The 18173-nt window shown below is 42.2% G+C and overlaps 1 protein-coding gene across 1 annotated transcript in view; it reads left to right on the top strand.

Annotated features, from left to right (window-relative positions):
• Positions 1 to 18173, top strand: part of cnksr2a (connector enhancer of kinase suppressor of Ras 2a) — a 481257-nt gene that overhangs the window by 389337 nt on the left and 73747 nt on the right. The window lies entirely within an intron of this gene.

The raw sequence follows: 18173 nt of genomic DNA on the forward strand, positions 1-18173 counted from the left end.
CTTCACTGTGGGAGGACACCACGGTATCCAGAGGAAACCCATGCAGACATGGGGAGAATGTGCAAACTCCATACAGACAGTCGCCCAAGGCTGGGCTCAAACCTGGGTCCCTGGTACTGTGATGCAGCAGTGCTAACCACTAAGCCACCATGCCAAGCAGAAATGGTACAAAACTTGATCATGACCCATTTGCAATAATTTGCTCTCATGCAATTGCATACAGCCTCAATCATTGGGAGCAGAATATCCTCATATTAACCATGATTTGGAGATGCCGGTGTTGGACTGGGGTGTACACAGTTAAAAATCACACAACACCAGGTTATAGTCCAACAGGTTTAATTGGAAGCACACTAGCTTTCAGAGCGAACACTCACATTAACCGTAAGCTTTCATGCAATTCGGTTGACCATATTTACAGGTCAGAATTTTATGAAACTACCATCACCAACGTATTGACATACACTTATTCCTGAGAAGAGATACATTTTGTCAAAACATTTTGTTTAGCACCCAACAGGACAAATACACGAATACCAAAGTTTAGATAATCTGAACTATTTATAAGAGAAAAGGCTACTGATTTGTTGACAAATTAACTCTGATCAGCTAAGGCAATGCCTTTGTTACAACTGGGTGTGTTTCCTCAGTTCATTATGGTTTCAGACCATCTGTCCCTAACTATTAAGCTCCCTGGTGAGGAGGAATGAATTGGCTCCCCTTCTTTATTCATTCTCTCCATCCCCCAGTTAGTTGCAATAAGAAAAATTTATAAAGGATCCTTTTCCTTTCAGATACTTTCACCAAAATGAAATAATGTATTAAAATGAGGCAATTTTACCAGGCCATCTTAAAACGATAAAGAATGGATTTATCAATTTCTTCATTCTTATTAATACTCGAACATTGCCCCAATGAATTATCATATACAATACATACAGAGACAGGTTAGAAAAAAATGGTGAGTTTGAAAAAATAAAACTTAAAAGACGATTATACAGATCAGCCTCTGAATTGTTCATGAAGAGGGAATAATTGAACATTGTAGCCTTGCAATGGAAGTTATCTGTAGCAATGACGTTGTTGCAAGAACAGTCGGCTTCACGATTCTTAGTTTTGTAGATTTGTTTGAAACTCTGTCATTCTCATGTCCTTCAATCGTGCTTGTATTCCAGTCTGTCGGGTGAAGGAGAGCCCATTGTTCTTCTGTTTCCTTTGTAATTCTTTTGTGTCAATCCTGTATCAGAAGGAATAGATGTGTTACTCTTGAGCAAGGGCTCATCATGATTCCTGTGCCCGTTTTCAGGGTCTATTAAGTTTTTCTGCCAACATTTCCAAATCATAAAATAAGTGCTTATGCTGATTTATCGTTTGTTGCACTTCTCCCATATACATATAATGAAGTTTGCAAGACATGTGTGTAAATGCATAATGCAAAACAACTGACCCTCATTTCGGATCTGACTTCCTGATTACTGCCTCTATGGGAAGTTGCAACCCTTAGGATGTGCACTGTGACGTGGAATTCCTGGAAGAGTTCAATGCAGCTACAGTGTAGGACCTTCATGGTCCCATGCTTTACCCAAACAGATGTCAGCATAACATATGTACTCAGGTTCTACACAGAAACATTTTGTCCATAAATTCTCTCCAACATTCCAAATTCTATGCCACTCATTTGGATAGCACTACCCAATCCCTCAAGGACAGTTCACACTTGGATTTACACCAAAAACCTGTTCCTTTGATCTATCTTCAAAATGTTGCCATGCAACACATCACAAAGTCACCTGATATTGGTGTGACTGAGATATCTGAAAAATATGTTGTTTTCTTACTGAAACCCACACAATACTTAGTGAAAGTACTTAGCAGTCTCGGTCTACTTGAAGCATTTAAAACGTAGCTCCCTGAGCTCTAACACCAATTCAGAAGAAAGAAACATCTGGTTTCATCTTCCTAATGGACATTGCCAGTTTTATACTCAATGGGTGACAACTGGATACTCTGCATCTGTGCTTGTTTTATGATAGTGTTTAAGTTCCAAATAAATTAGCTTCTAGGAAATCTCAGCATTCGTTCCTAACTACAATATCAGCAGATAAACCAGCAAAAACTTGAATGTGATCTCTTTGTTGGTGCAGTCCAGGAATTTCAGAGCCTGTATTTGTCTTGTTCATTTGGAAAAGTAAGCAATATGGTGTTTATCATTAGAAGGAAGCTATCACCCATCCTGTTTCTTTTGACTGACTCAAAGGGCTTAATTGTTTTATAGCAGTAGAGGGTCAATCACTATTAAGTCTTAATAAGAAGAGGGTCTTGTCTGATATAATTTATTGCATATTATAATGAAGTTGAAGTTACACTAGGCATTGCTAGTAAGATTCTGAGGAGACTTTTAGACATAGTGGTTAGCACTGCTGCCTCACAGCGCCAGGGACCCTGGTTCAATTCACACCTCGGGCGACTGTCTGGGTGGAGTTTGTGCATTCTCCCCATGTATATATGGGTTTCCTCCAGGTGCTCTGGTTTCCTCCCACAATCCAAAATTGTGTGGGTCAGGTAAATTGGCCATGCTAAATTCCCCATAGTGTTAGGTGCATTAGTCAGGAGTAAATATAGGGTGGGGGAATGGGTCAAGGTGGGTTACTCTTCGGAGGGTTGGTATGGACTTGTTGGGCCAAAAGGCCTGTTTCCATACTGTAGGGAATATAATCTAAAATAAAATCCCACAAGATCCCATGCTGTTCCATCTTCTCCCCACATCATCAGATTGGGTGCTGTATGCAGTCTCCAAAATTAACCCTTTCAAAACCTTTTCTTATATAACAGTCAAGAGCACATATAGTCCATTTCATACAAATACCATGAACAAACCTTATAACAAATATTTGCACATCAATAAAAAAGCAGAAAAAATACTAAATGACATAATACAGATTATAAAGATAATTTGCATAACACGGAATATTTACATAATATCATCCTCCAGGTGTAAGACTACTTGTGCTAAATGCCAAAAAATGGATCGAATTATGTTTTCAACAATTCCTTGTTTCTTTTAATGGAATATCTTCTTTTGGTGCAGTTTACCTGATTTGTCCAATCTTCAGGCATGTCTTTATAGATGAGATTGAGCATGTGGAAGTCATGAGTCTACATCGCTGCATTGCAAAGTATTTCTATTCCCAGAGCAGCTAGGCGCTGACAGATATTCAGGCCTCCTATATCTGAATTCATTTTAAGACGACGATGCTAATCAAATCCTGTTGCAAGGTTAAATTGGTCTGAAACTGGTAACGTCAATATCACAGTATCAGATAAAAGCACCTGCTCTAACCTATGGATATTTTCTGATCAACTTGTTCAGACTTGAACCCTGGATTCCTGAGCCAGTAGCAGGGGGCGCTGCCATTGTGCTACAAGACCCCTTGCTATAACCTAAACAGTATATAATTCAGACTTAAATAAAGGTATCAAGATCTTAACTAATACTTCTTTAAAAGGAGTTTGCTCCATTTAAATTCATTTCACACAGCCTCTGATCTGCCTTTTTGAACCTGAGCTTTAAATATCATTTCATTATGCATATCTGTCACAACAAAAGTTTTGTTTTTGTCTCACTTGGCAGAATATTTCTAACTTAGTGTTCCCAGCAATTGTTATGTGCCAGAACAAATGCTTTGAAATCCTAGCTATAGGCCCCTCGCAGTCATGGCCTGATAGGGATCACTGGCCTGTTCTGTCAGAGGAAGGATTTCTAATCATGGCAGCCCAGGGCCTGTGTCAGAAACACTCGCTGGCTCTTGAATTGTTGGGCAGAGTCCTGCAAAGTCTGCTGTCCAGGCATTTCGCTTTTACTGCAGGCCAGTGGAATCTAAAGGGCTACAGTGAAGTGATCTTTCCCAGGGACAGGAAGAAGAGGACATCCTCTCCAACCAAGCAGGTATTGAAGGAGGTAGGTGGGGAAGTCAGAAGAAGGAGAGTGGTCCCTCCAACCTGGAGACAGTGGCATCACGAGTTGCCAGAACCACAACAATGGAAATGCCATTGAACGTCAGGAGATGATAGTTTGAGTCCATCTTGTTGGAGATGGTCATTGCCTAGTACATGCATGTCGTGAATGCTACTTATCACTTTTCAGCCCAAGCCTGTATATTGTCCAGGTCTTCTTGCATATCACTGCTTCAGCATCTGGGAAGATGTCATGAATGGTGTTGAACATTGAGAGATCACTAGTGAATGTCCCCACTTCTGACCTTATGAGGGAGGGAAGATTATTGATGAAGTAACTGAAGATATCTGTGCCCAAACCACACCCTGATAAAATCCTACAGTGACGTCCCAGGACTAGGCAAATAGACAAATAAGTTTACCATCTTCCTCTGTACTTAGATGTGACTCCAATCAGAAGAGAGTTTTCCTTGTGATTCCCCTTGTCCATTCCTCCTTTCCACAGAAATAACTATGACCACCCATATCTCTCTGCTTCCTCTCCTTGCAAAGAAGAGCACACACAACTTGGTGAGAGGCAGACAACCAGGTTGGGGTTGGGTGGAAGGATGAGGGGGAGGATATTTGACTCTCCAGTGAAATGCAGCTTATTGACCATCGGCAGTGAATATCCAGCCACTCCATTGGGAAGGTGGATCTTCTCTACGAACGGAGCAAATGGCAGCAAAGGACAGCCATCCGATCCAGTGGAGCTAACTCTCAGAAAAGCCAAGAGCCTGAAGCTCTGGTGTGGACCATGTGTTGGATGCTCTCCCTCCTTCCAGTTTGATCTCAATATTTATCCGCTTTGTACCTTGGAGGGCTAGGTGGTCTGAGCGGGCAACAGCTGCTGCTGATGTTGCAGCACCAGTGGCTGGAACTATCAGTTGACTGTTGCCATTGCCTCTGCTCCTCAGCAGAAATGGACAGTATATCTGCCCTACCCATGATGCTTTGCCCAATTGAATAGCAGCAGCAGACAAGTGTGAAATGAGTGAAGTGTTATGCAGGTGAAGTGACTTCCAAGACTGAAGCAATAAATGAGAGAAGAAGCAATTTGTACAGCAGTCCACCATGGCCAGGAGAGACTGGAGCTCGACAGTGCAACTGACCCAGCATGTCAGTTTCACTGAGGAAGCTCCTGCTGTTGTGTATTCAGCTTGGAGAGTTGCTGACAGAATACAAACAGGTTTTATAGCCAAGAAGTCCAGGATTCAAGACTTGAGCAGATCATGCTAAATTGTGATAGGTGCATTAGTAGGGAGTAGGTGAATGGGTCTGTGTGGGTTACTCTTCGGAGGGTCGGTGTGGACTTGTTGGGCTGAAGGGCCTGTTTTCACACTGTAGGGAATCTAATCTAATCTAATAGCTAACTCTTGACTACTTTATTCTTAAATTCCTTTCTAACACATGTAAGGGCAGTTTCTTACTTGCCTTCAGTGCTACCAGGTGGAAAGCCCGATGACAATGGGTACACATCATGATCCCAAGCCAATGTCAGTTTTCTGAAATCTTGCAGCCCATACACCTCCTGCCCTCACCCTCCCAACCCTCCCATCACCTTATTCCTGACCCCATTTCCAGAAATCACTGGCAAATGTCTGGGAAAATTCTGCCTATTATCTTTTGAGTTAGCATTGATACTAATTTCTAAATCTTGGCTTACTTCTTCAAATAAGTAATCAGAGTACTTTAAAAGCATCATTAATCGTGTTCATTTGAAGAGCCAGTATAGGTCCAATGGGCCAAATGGCCTCGTTTACACTGGAACAATGCTGTGATTGTGTGAGAGCAACTTGGAACATTGCCAATAAGAGGCAGTCTAATGGAAGAACTCAGTGTAATAATGAATGCATTTGTTCAGAGTGTGTTAAATCTTTATGCTAATAACACAGTGTACATGATTTTGGGAGAATGTGAAATTGTGCATTTCAAAGATATGTAGGTGATATAATGAATACACTGGCTGTGACAAGGCAAGTATTTCATTCTTGTCTGAAACCTTTATCAAACTAATTACCTACTAGAGATTCAGTATGAAAGAAAGGCAATTATTAAACTACCTAGTTAGGAATAATCACTTTGAGGACAACAGTTAAGTATTTCATTGGAAATGAAATAATGTGACAAGATCATTTAATCTGTCTCAAGGCTGTGAGACTATTCTGGGAACTGTATGTCTTTAAGTTATTTTGCTTTATTATTGGGTTTTTTTATTATTTTGCTTTATTATTATTTTGCAACAGAAAACTAGTTTACTACTTGGATAATTAATCCATTTGCATGAACATTTTAAAAGTATTTTTTCAGTTGTACAGAAAGATAAATACAATCTTTTCATTGGAAGCATACTAGCTTTCACAGCGACGCTCCTTGATGAAGGAGCGTTGCTCTGAAAGCTAGTGTGCTTCCAATTAAACCTGTTGGACTATAACCTGGTGTTGTGTGGTTTTTAACTTTGTACACCCTAGTCCAGCACCAGCATCTCCAAATCATACAATCTTTTCATTTTTCATTGGTTTTATTCAGTAATTGTGGGCACAGAGTTCTGGAGGATTTGCTGATGCTCGATTTATTTGATGTCTTATATAAACAAGCTGCAGTACAACTGGAAAAGTTCAGAATATGTGGTGTCTGGTCAATTACATTAGGTGTAAATAGAATATCCTCCTGATCTCAGGAAAGTCTATACTATTTTTTCTCCATATCAATACTTTCTCTGCAGGTTTCTTCTCTCTAGTTGAAACTTCGACTCATGTTGAAATCTAATTGAGCTGGCAGAGCAACACTTGAGTGTGTCACTGATATATTCTTTCTTCCTGTATTCCTGATGAAGGGCTTTTGCCCGAAATGTCAATTTTACTGCTCCTCGGACGCTGCCTGAACTGCTGTGCTTTTCCAGCACCACTAATCCAGAATTTTCTTGCTGTGTGAACCTTGACATTAAGGAAGGGTGAAATATCTGAAGCCACATCCAATGCTGTTAAAGTTTAGTGACCAAACAAGCGCCTTTTAATTTGACTTTTTGATTTGAGGCATTGAGTAGTAATTGTGACACCTCCTTTCATATGTCCATAACATATAGGAAAAGATTTAGGCCATTTGGCCCATTGAGACTGTTCTGCTTTCACCTCTCTCCCAATTCCATATCCAATTATTCATTGCCCAACCCTATGATCAAACTGTTCTCTTGCAACCATCCCAGGCTTGACTTGCTTAAGCTTAGATAAGCTTAAAGCTTCCCATATATCTCTCTCACATCCTCTGAAGGGCTCACCAGGGCTCTCAGCACAGGCTTGTTACAAGCAGTGATGCAGTTGCCACATTTCTCTGTCTCTCTCTCTCTCTCTCTCTTTCTCTCTCTCTCTCTCTCTTTCTCTATCTCTCTCTCCCGCCAACCTACCCAGTTGGGAACTAATCTTGCCAAGTTTCATCCTATTCACCTCACCACCTGTCATTGCTGACTACATGGAGTCTGCCAGCTAATGTGCTCTCACCAGCCTTCAATGCTTCTACCTCCAGAATATCTATTAACTAATGAACGTGCATGGATCCATTGAACTTATTTTGGGTGATTGCACTGACACCATGGCCTTAATAGAAGAGGGGCTGTGACATTTTTCCCGTTCATGAAACCTGCAGGGAATGGTACCTGTAGAATGCTGACGAGGAAGGGGAGGGCGAGACCTGTTTGGTTGTGGCATCTCTCTGATCGTGGTGGAAATAGTGGATGATGGTCCTTTGAGATACAGAGACTGGGGAGTGGAAAGTGAGGACAAGGGGGACCCTATTTTGTTCTGGGAGGGTAGTGAAAGCGTCAAATACGGTTGAGGAAGGTGGCACATACCCGGCTGATTAAAAGGAAAATATGACAGAAACGGTCCCGTGGAAGGTGGTATCATTGGAATGCCTGCAACAGAGATAGACAAACTGGGGGAATAGAGTCCTTACAGGAGGCAGAGCATGAACAATTATTATCAAAGTAACAGTGGGAGTCAGTGAGTTTGTAATCAATATTAGCAGGCAGCTTCCCGCCAAGGAATAGAAGCAGAGCAGTGAATGAAGGGAATTGACAAGATGACTCAGAGGTGGGCTGGGTGAAGGTGAAAAAAGGATGAAAATTTGAAGCAAGATTGATTCATTTTTTTTCCAATTCTGTACAAGGAAAATAGCACCCAGTGTACCAGAGAAAGAGTTAGGGGAAGCCCCAAAAGGGACTGGAACAACGGCTATTTCACATACCTCACAAAGACACAGTCCTATTTGTGGATTGTGAAAAGAATCATAGAATCCCTACAGTGTGAAAGCCAGCCATTCAGCCCATTCAGTCCACACCTAGCCTCTGAAGAGCATCCCACCCAGAGCCTATCCCCTACCCTATCCCTGTAACACTGCATTTCCCATTGCTAATGCACCTAACATCCCTGGATACTAAGAGCAATTTAGCATGACCAATCCATCTAACCTGCACATCTTTGGAGGAAACAGAGAACCCTGAGGAAACCCCATACAAGCAGTGGGAAAGTGTGCAAACTCTCCACAGTCAATGGCCTAATTCTGGAATTGAATCTGGGTCCCTGGGACTATAAGGCAGCTGTACTAACCACTGAGCCACCATGCCGAAGGTACATGTCAGCTCTGCAGGGTTGGGAGATTGTAAAATGGGAGGCTGAGGACTAAGGATCTGCAATGGAAATGAGACCAATGACAGTCCTAGAAACAACAGCATGCTGTTCAATGGTAGGATTATTCTGCCGAGGTAGATAGGAGGAAGTATCTCAGAGTTGGCCCTCAGTTCTTATGTGATATTACTCACTATATCTCTGGTGATCCTGTTCACCTGTAACCCCTGTGCACTCTGACTCATGTTGCCATCCAGTCTCTTAATTGCTTGGCTTCAAAATTCTCAGCCCAAATTCCTGCATGATCTCAAATAAAAGCAAAATATGGTTCATGCTAGAAATCTAAAGCAGAAACAGAAAATGCTGAGACATCACCTTATGTGACTGGATGTCATAATGTAGTTAAAGTTACTCCTGGGGAGCACCTTTGGCTTTTCACTACTTTGGGGGCACAATATAAATGTAAATTGTCATTCTTAATTGGTGCCAAGAATGAAAAGGAGTGCACCTACTACTGCCCGGACTGTGATCAGCCAAATCAAGACAGATCCAGCCTGGAATGTTTCTGCCCCATGTATTACTATTTCCCACTGAATAATGCACAGGCCCATTGGCTATTGAGGAACTCTGGGCAGTAAGCTGGTATTCTTGTGACCTCGAGGAACAAGTAACCAGGCAGATCAATAAGCAATAGGAAAATGAGTCATTGTACAGCAAAAGTTAAACTGCTGTGAGAAAAATATATGAAACAAAATTGTGGCAGAATGCCAAAAAATGACCAAGATCAGTGAGAAAGGAGCAGGCCTGGAAGAGTGTATTTTAAGCTGCAGAACTAGTGCTCATTTTGCAGTTCTTGTTTCTATCCTTGATTTGTTTCCTGTTGGTTCAGACTGTGGATGAATGTGGTGTGAGAAGCTGTTGGTCATCTTCTTTTGCATTTGCTACAAAAGTGGTTTTACGAAAAGACAATATATTGCACTGGTTCAGAAACCTTTACATGCACTGGTTCAGATGACCACTTTCTTACTGTAGCCAAAATTTTGACCACGTATGTAGGGGCTGCAGCATACAAGTGATGCAGCACTAGACTTGCCAGAGCTAAATCTTCAGGCCTCATTCTAATGGTACCAGAATCCTGCTGGTCAGAATAGTCCACTGCTTGTACCAAGCCATATCCAGGGATTGGGGTGAGGTCAACCATCACAGAGTCAAGGTAAGGGCTTCAGAATCAGGCTGACCAGACTGGGAATAAGGGAGACAGGAGTGGAATGAAATGACAGTGGAGTGGGTGAGTGAGATAATGGATGACTCCACTAAAGTCAGTTTTGGATCTCAACAGGAACTTTAATGATTTGTGAGAGTACAGTGAGGGAAGATGCAAGAGTTCTGAATAAATATGAGAATGCTAAAATAACTTGAAATCATTTAGAAATCCAACACTTTACTTTGTGTTGGCATAACCTCTTTCATAATGGAGAATGTTTAGTTATGTTCAGAATGTCTGTATAATAAATAGTTTTGTAATACAAAGGTAAAAGAGACACCTGCCATTTTGGACTGCACTTCTTTTGCAGGCAGGAGTGACAGGATAGAGCTTTGTAGATATTGGGCACTATCAAAGGCAATTTATTTTCCTTTGAGCCAGGTGACCACAAGAAATACAAGTAATATGGGTTGTAAGAATATAAGAAAGGAAGAGGAGAAAGCCATAAGACCATAAAAAGTATTTTACACATCTGTGGCTTGGTCATCAATTGAAGGCCATAAGACATAGAAGAAGCCCCATTTGGCCCATCGAGTCTGTTCTGTCACTCACTGAGGTCATGGCAGAGCTGAAAATCCTCAATTCTACTTTCCCACTTTTCCTCCTTGATTCCCTTACTGATTAAAAAATCTATCTGCCTCACCCTCAAACAAACTTAGTGACTCAGTCTCTCCAGCTTCCTGCAGTAAAGAAGGGGCTGCATCTCCTGGCTGCTCGCTGCTGTCATAGCCCTCCCTCACTCGGAGGCCACCCGAATACTGAGAGCATCCTTGCATTCCAGTGTCTGGTCTTGCCTTTATATATATTGCCTCTCACCCAGAGACAGCAGACGCATATTACCACTGTCTTGACTTGCTTTTTAGTACAGACAAATCACCATGGTTGTCAGCAGTCACAGTCAAGTCAATGGGATGGGGTAGCCTTCACTCGATTGGGGGGGGGGCGGTGGGGAGGTGGTCCTAGCCCAGTAAGTCAGGCACAGTCCCCTGATACCAGTCCAGGGGCTTGGACATGGTCAGTCAACCACTTCGGGTGGACAGAATAAGAATGCTCTCCACACAAGGGGTTGGGAGCTAGATATGGGATATGTTCGAATCCTTTTAGACTTTTGTTTGCCTGATTGTGGCCTTCCTTCTTCCTGGAATGAGGGAGAGGCAGGTCATAAGGAAGGTCAGTGAGTCTGACTTCAGTGGTGGGCAAAGTCTTAGAGAGAATGGTAAGGGATAAGATTTATGAACATCTGGATAGGAATAACGTGATCAAGGATAGTCAGCATGGTTTTGTGAAGGGCAGGTCGTGCCTCACAAACCTTATTGAGTTCTTTGAGAAGGTGACTAAGGAAGTGGACGAGGGTAAAGCAGTAGATGTTGTGTATATGGATTTTAGTAAGGCGTTCGATAAGGTTCCCCATGGTAGGCTAATGCTAAAACTACGGAGGTATGGCATTGAGGATACATTAGAGGTTTGGATTAGGAATTGGCTGGCTGGAAGGAGACAGAGGGTAGTAGTTGATGGACTATGTTCATCTTGGAGTGCAGTTACTAGCGGTGTACCACAAGGATCTGTTTTGGGACCATTGCTTTTTGTTATCTTTATAAATGATCTAGAGGAAGGGCTTGAAAGCTGGGTAAGCAAGTTTGCGGATGACACAAAAGTCGGTGGAGTTGTGGATAGTGAGGAAGGAAGTGGTAGGTTACAGCGGGATATAGATAAGTTGCAGAGCTGGGCAGAAATGTGGCAAATGGAATTCAATGTAGCTAAGTGTGAAGTCATTCACTTTGGTAGGAGTAACAAGAAGATGGATTACTGGGCTAATGGTAGGCTACTTGGTAGTGTGGATGAGCAGAGGGATCTTGGTGTCCATGTACACAGATCTCTGAAAGTTGCCACCCAGGTAAATAGTGCTGTGAGGAAGGCATATGGTGTACTGGGCTTTATTGGTAGAGGAATTGAGTTCCGGAGTCCTGAGGTCATGTTGCAACTGTATATGACTCTGGTGCGGCCTCATCTGGAGTATTGTGTGCAGGTTTGGTCGCCATACTATAGGAAGGATGTGGAGGCATTGGAACGAGTGCAGAGGAGGTTTACCAGGATGTTGCCTGGAATGGTAGGAAAATCTTATGAGGAAAGGCTGAGGCACTTGGGGCTGTTCTCATTGGAGAAGAGAAGGTTTAGGGGAGATTTGGTAGAGGTGTATAAGATGATTAGGGGTTTAGATAGGGTCGACACTGAGAACCTTTTACCACTAATGGAGTCAGGTGTTACTAGGGGACACAGCTTTAAATTAAGGGGTGGTAGGTATAGGACAGATGTTAGGGGTAGATTCTTTACACAGCGGGTTGTGAGTTCATGGAATGCCCTGCCAGTAGCAGTGGTGAACTGTCCTTCTTTATGGTCATTTAAGCGGGCATTGGATAGGCATTTGGAAGTTATTGGGCTAGTGTAGGTTAGGTAGGATTCGGTCGGCGCAACATCGAGGGCCGAAGGGCCTGTACTGCGCTGTATCTTTCTATGTTCTATGTTCTATGTTCTATGTTCTATGTAAGGTGAAAGTGGGTGGCACAGCTGTGAGTGCTTGTACAGGTCAGGAGGTGTCCTAAGCAAATGAGTAGGTAGCACAAAGGGCATGCAGGATTCATGGTGGGTGACAGCAAGTGAGGAAAGATATTGCAGGCATTGGTGAGAGTATTAAGTAATGGCAGTAGCTGAAATGGACTGAGAGTGTGGTATTGGAGAGAAGCTGGTACACTTATGCTGGGACAATGGTGAATGTTGACCTTCATCCTTCCTGAAGAAGGGCTTATGGCCAAAACGTCGAATCTCCTGTTCCTTGGATGCTGCCTGACCTGCTGCGCTTTTCCAGCAACACATTTTCAGCTCTGATCTCCAGCATCTGCAGACCTCACTTTCTCCTCCTTCATCCTACACAGCTGTACATTCACTCAGATTGCACTGATCCAGTGAGCAAATTCAGATCAGGCTGGCATGGCCTACTGTCATGTCCTTCATTGGTAGTCCTGGGGAAGAGGAAATCCTTCTTCTGCACCATCATGTCCAGCAGGATCTCCAGGTCCATTCCTACTTCCTCTCTGCTGTGTCCAGGGCAAAGTCTGAAACCATGTGGGGCCGCTATGGACTGGCTGCTTGTCTGGTGCACAATGGACTTTTCAAGATGGTGTAGGGACAAGTGGATATCCGATGAGGGGCAAGTTGTTCCAGGAGTAGCATGTGGTAAGATGGGGCTAGAATTAGATATGAGGGATGCCATAGGAGCATGAGGTAAATAGTTAATGAGGCGAGATAGCTAGGTTATGGTGAGAAATACTGCTAGCCCTCATGGTGAATAACCTTGGAGAAAACTCTATCCAACTTGCTGTTCACCAAAAAAAGGTACAATTCAGTCCTGACATCCCATTTGCTTTCCCAATTGCTTGCTGTACCTCCATATTCACTTTCTGGGATTTATGTACAAGAATTCCCAGCTCCCTCTGAATACAACATTCCCCCAGTGATGCACCCATCCAAAAAATTACTTTGCTATATTTCCTACTAATACGGTTAACTGCACAATTTCCCACATTATATTCCATTGAACTTGATCTTTTCCCACCTCGTTAACCTGGATATATCCTCTTGCAACCTCTTTGATCTTTTTGACAGCTTACTTTAAAGTTGAGAGCAAATAGAGCAAGTGCTTGACAGATTATTTTAATGAGGTGATTAACAGAGAGTGTTTTTGAGGAACAGAAAGGAAGTACAGTGCTTACATTCATCACTGTTAAAAGAGTGTCTGAGCTGAAGCTTGGCAGTGTAGATTTTGTAATGACAACATTGCATATTTTCCCAGGAGTATAGTATAATTCTAGCAAAGGAAAATGAAAACAGTCAGCTAGCCTGCAGAACAATATGTTAAATATCAAACTAACTAACACTCAACACATAGCAACTACATCTAACTTGCAAGAATTTTGTTTTGGTAAATGCCCGTACATTTATATAATCTAGGATTCTTTTAATGTGTAAAATAAATAGATGGGAGACAGTTATAAAGCTGCATTATAGTAATTAATGCCATTTGAAAACCAATAGTGAATTACACTATCAAGTCCTATTTGTAAGTATTGTGAATCAACCTATTTAGATATTTTGTGAGACATTTAAAAACAGGGAAAAAAAACACACTATGCCACAAGAGTCCAAAACCCTGTACATTTGTTGTTTCGGGTGATATTCTTCATATGAAGATATTAAAAATATTAAATTGTGACAAACGTCCCCTGCATTTATAAACATCACCAATGCTGAAGGAAATTCATGAGCAGCCACATAGTTATGGGCTTGATTTAATAGAATCATGTGCGGTCTGGAATTCCATTAACAAAGCTCTCTATTCAACACCACCCACCTCACCACCAATCTCCACCCACCATAAAGCCTTCACGCTTGCTCAAGCTTTTCTTCCTGATATCTCCTTCTAACCTGGCATCAGTTTTAGTCTGCTTATGCTGCTGTTTAAGGTGTTTTCTGAACTTAAAGGCAGTATATAAATGTAAGTTATTGTTGATACTGATCTATTCTTAAATAAGACATAAAATTAAGTAATTTTAACCCATAAAAATGGTGCCTGTGGGTTAGGTGAGATTTTTTTAAATTCAAACCCCATCCCAACCTGCCTCAACTCACTTACTTGTCAAAAAACAAACACAATAGGGGGGGAGCTAGATGCTCAACCCATTCACAGAAGGTGAGTTACTAATTTATTTATATTAATCAGCCTGCATAGCCGATTTTATCACTCTTCTGCACTGGTCAGATGATTTTTTTCCAGCTCACACTGCAGTTAGACAGTCCGATCTGCAGTCTCCAAGCTCTGAGATCTCTGTCTCTCTCCCCTCCACCCCACTCCACTTGCCCCTAGCTCTACACCAATCTCTGTCTAACTCCCACTAGTATTCCTCAACTCTGGTTCACTAACATCTTTCTGGGAAAGAAAGCTACCATCCTAATCTGATCCAGCCCAGACATGATTCCAAAGCTAAGGTAATGTGATTGACTCATAACTATTCTCTGAATTGGTCTGGTAGGCCATTTGATAGTTCAAGAGGGCAACTTTCAGTTCAAGATGGACGATATATACTGGCTTCTACTGCGATACCCACATTGTGCAGATGAATGAAGTCATCGGGCTGGTTTTCGCATGAGGAAATATTACTACAGTTGTTATGGGGTTTTCACATGCAGATAGACTGGGAGAATCAGAATGGTTCTGGATCCCATAAAAGGGAGTTTGTGGAGTGCCTCCAAGATGGATTTTTTAGAACAGCTTGTACTGGAGTCTATTTGGGAGAAGGCACTTCTGGATCTGATGTTGTGCAACAAACCGGATTTGATCAGGGACCTCGAAGTCAAGGAGCCATTAGGAAGTAGTGACCATAATCTGATAAATTTTAATCTGCAGTTTCAGAGGGAGTAGGGAGAATTGGAAGTGTCAGTATTGCAGTTGAACAAAGGGAACTATGGAGCTATGAGGAAGGAACTGGCTAAAGTTCAATGGTTCATGGATAGCAGTGGAACAACAATGGCAGGTATTTCTGGATATAATGCAGAAGGTGCAGAATCAGTTCATTCCACAGAGAAAGAAAGATCCTAAGGGGAGGCAGGGGCAGCCGTGGCTAATGAGGGAAATTAAGGAATGTATAAAGATAAAAGTGAAGTATAACATAGCTAAGATGAGCGGGAAGCCAGAGGACGGGGAACTTTTAAAGAGCAACAGAGGATAACTAAAAAGGCAATACGTGGAGAAAAAATGAGGCGTGAAATATAAAGGAGGATAGTAAAAGCTTTTTTAGGTCTGTGGATAGGAAAAAAAGGTTAAGACTAAAATTGGGTCCTTGAAGACAGAAGTGTGTGAATTTATTATAGGGAACAAGGAAATGGCAGAAGAGTTGAATAGGTACTTTGGATCTGTCTTCACTGGGGAAGACACAAGCAATCTCCCAGATGTAATAGTGGCTGAAGGACATAGGGTAATGGATGAACTGAAGGGAATTTATATTAGGTAGGGAATGGTGTTGGATAGACTGTTAGGTCTGAAAGCTAAACATCCCCGGGACATAATGGTCTGCATCCCAGGGTACTTAAGGAGGTGGCCTTAGAACTCATAGATGCATTGGTAATCATTTTCAAATGTTCTATCAATTCAGGATCAGTTCTTGCGGATTGGGGTGGCTAATTTGTCCCACCTTTCAAGAAAGGAGGGAAAGAGAAAACGGAATTATAGACCGGTTAGCTTGATGGCAGTGTGGGAAAGATGCTGGAGTCAACAATTAAAGATGAAATTATGACTCATTTGGATAGCAGTAACAGGATAGGTCAGAGTCAGCATGGATTTACGAATGGGAAATTGTGCTTGACGAATCTTTGGAATTTTTTGAGGATGTAACTATGAAGATGGGCAAGGGAGAGCCAGTGGATGTAGTATACAGAAAGTCTTTGATATAGTCCCACTTAGGAGATTCATGAGCAAACCTAGGGCACATGGTATTGGGGGCAAAATACTGACTTGGATTGAAAATTGGCTGGCTGGATCCTTTTCGGAATGGCAGGCGGTGGTGACCAGTGGGATACCACAAGTTCAGTACCGGGACCGCAACTGTATATCGTATACATTAATGATATAGATGAAGATATTAAAAGTAATATTCACAAATTTGCTGATGACACAAAGCTGGGCGGTAGAGTGAAATATGAAGAGGATTTTATGAGAATACAGGGTGACTTGGACAGGTTAGGTGAGTGGATGGTTGCATGACAAATGCAGTTTAATGTGGATAAATGTGTGGTTATCCACTTTGGTGGCAAGAACAGGAAGGCAGATTACTACCTAAATGAAGTCAAGTTAGGTAAAGGGGAAGTACAACGAGAGCTAGGTGTTCAGTCAATGAAAGCAGGCACGCAGGTACAGCAAGCAGTGAAGAAAGCTAATGGCATGCTGGCCTTCAGAACAAGAGGAATTGCGTATAGGAGCAAAGGGGTCCTTCTACAGCTGCATAGTGCCATGGTAAAGACCGCACCTGGAGTATTGTGTGCAGTTTTGGTCTCCAAATTTGAGGAAAGACATTCTAGCTATTGAGGGAGTGCAGTGTAGGCTGAAATCAATCCAGACTGCATGTACTTTCCTGGTCCTTCATTAAAGAACTCTAACAAATTTGTGAGGCATGATCTCCCATACACAAAGCCATGCTGACTAATCAAACCCTGTCTTTCCAAATGCATGTATATCTTATCTCTCAGAATTTTCTACCTACAATAGATAGAGTCATAAAGATGTACAGCATGGAAACAGACCCTTCGGTCCAACCCATCCATGCTGACCAGACATCCCAACCCAATCTAGTCCCACCTGCCGCACCCAGCCCATATCCCTCCAAACCTTTCCTATTCATATACCCATTCAAATGCTTCTTAAATGTTGCAATTGTACCAGCCTCCATCACTTCCTCTGGTAGCTCATTCCATACACGTACTACCCTCTGCGTGAAAAGGTTGCCCCTTAGGTCTCTTTTATATCTTTCCCCTCTCACCGTGAACCTATGCCCTCTAGTTCTAGACTCCCTGACACCAGGGAAAAGACTTTGTCTATTTATCCTATACATGCCCCTCATAATTTTATAAACCTCTATAAGGTCACCCCTTAGCCTCCGACGCTCCAGGTAAAACAGCCCCAGCTTGTTCAGCCTCTCCCTGTAGCTCAAATCCTCCAATCCTGGCAACATCCTTGTAAATCTTTTCTGAACCCTTTCAAGTTTCACAACATCTTTCCAATAGGAAGGAGACCAGAATTGCACGCAATATTCTAACAGTGGCCTAACCAATGTCCTGTACAGCCACAACATGACCTCCCAACTCCTATACTCAATACTCTCACTAATAAAGGAAAGCATACCAAACATCTTCTTCACTATCCTATCTACCTGCGACTCCACTTTCAAGGAGTTATGAACCTACACTCCAAGGTCTCTCTGTTCAGCAACACTCCCTTGGACCTTGCCATTAAGTGTATAAGTCTTGCTAAGATTTGCTTTCCCAAAATGCAGCACCTCGCATTTATCTGAATTAAACTCAGCTCAGATCCTGTTGTAATCTGAGGTAACCCTCTTCGCTGTCCACTACACCTCCAATTTTGGTGTCATCTCCAACTTACTAACTGTACCTCTTATGCTCGCATCCAAATCATTTATGTAAATGACAAAAAGTAGTGGACTCAGCACCGATCCTTGTGGCACTCCACTGGT

The sequence above is a fragment of the Hemiscyllium ocellatum genome, chromosome 12, assembly GCF_020745735.1.
Source record: "Hemiscyllium ocellatum isolate sHemOce1 chromosome 12, sHemOce1.pat.X.cur, whole genome shotgun sequence".
NCBI lineage: Eukaryota > Metazoa > Chordata > Chondrichthyes > Orectolobiformes > Hemiscylliidae > Hemiscyllium > Hemiscyllium ocellatum.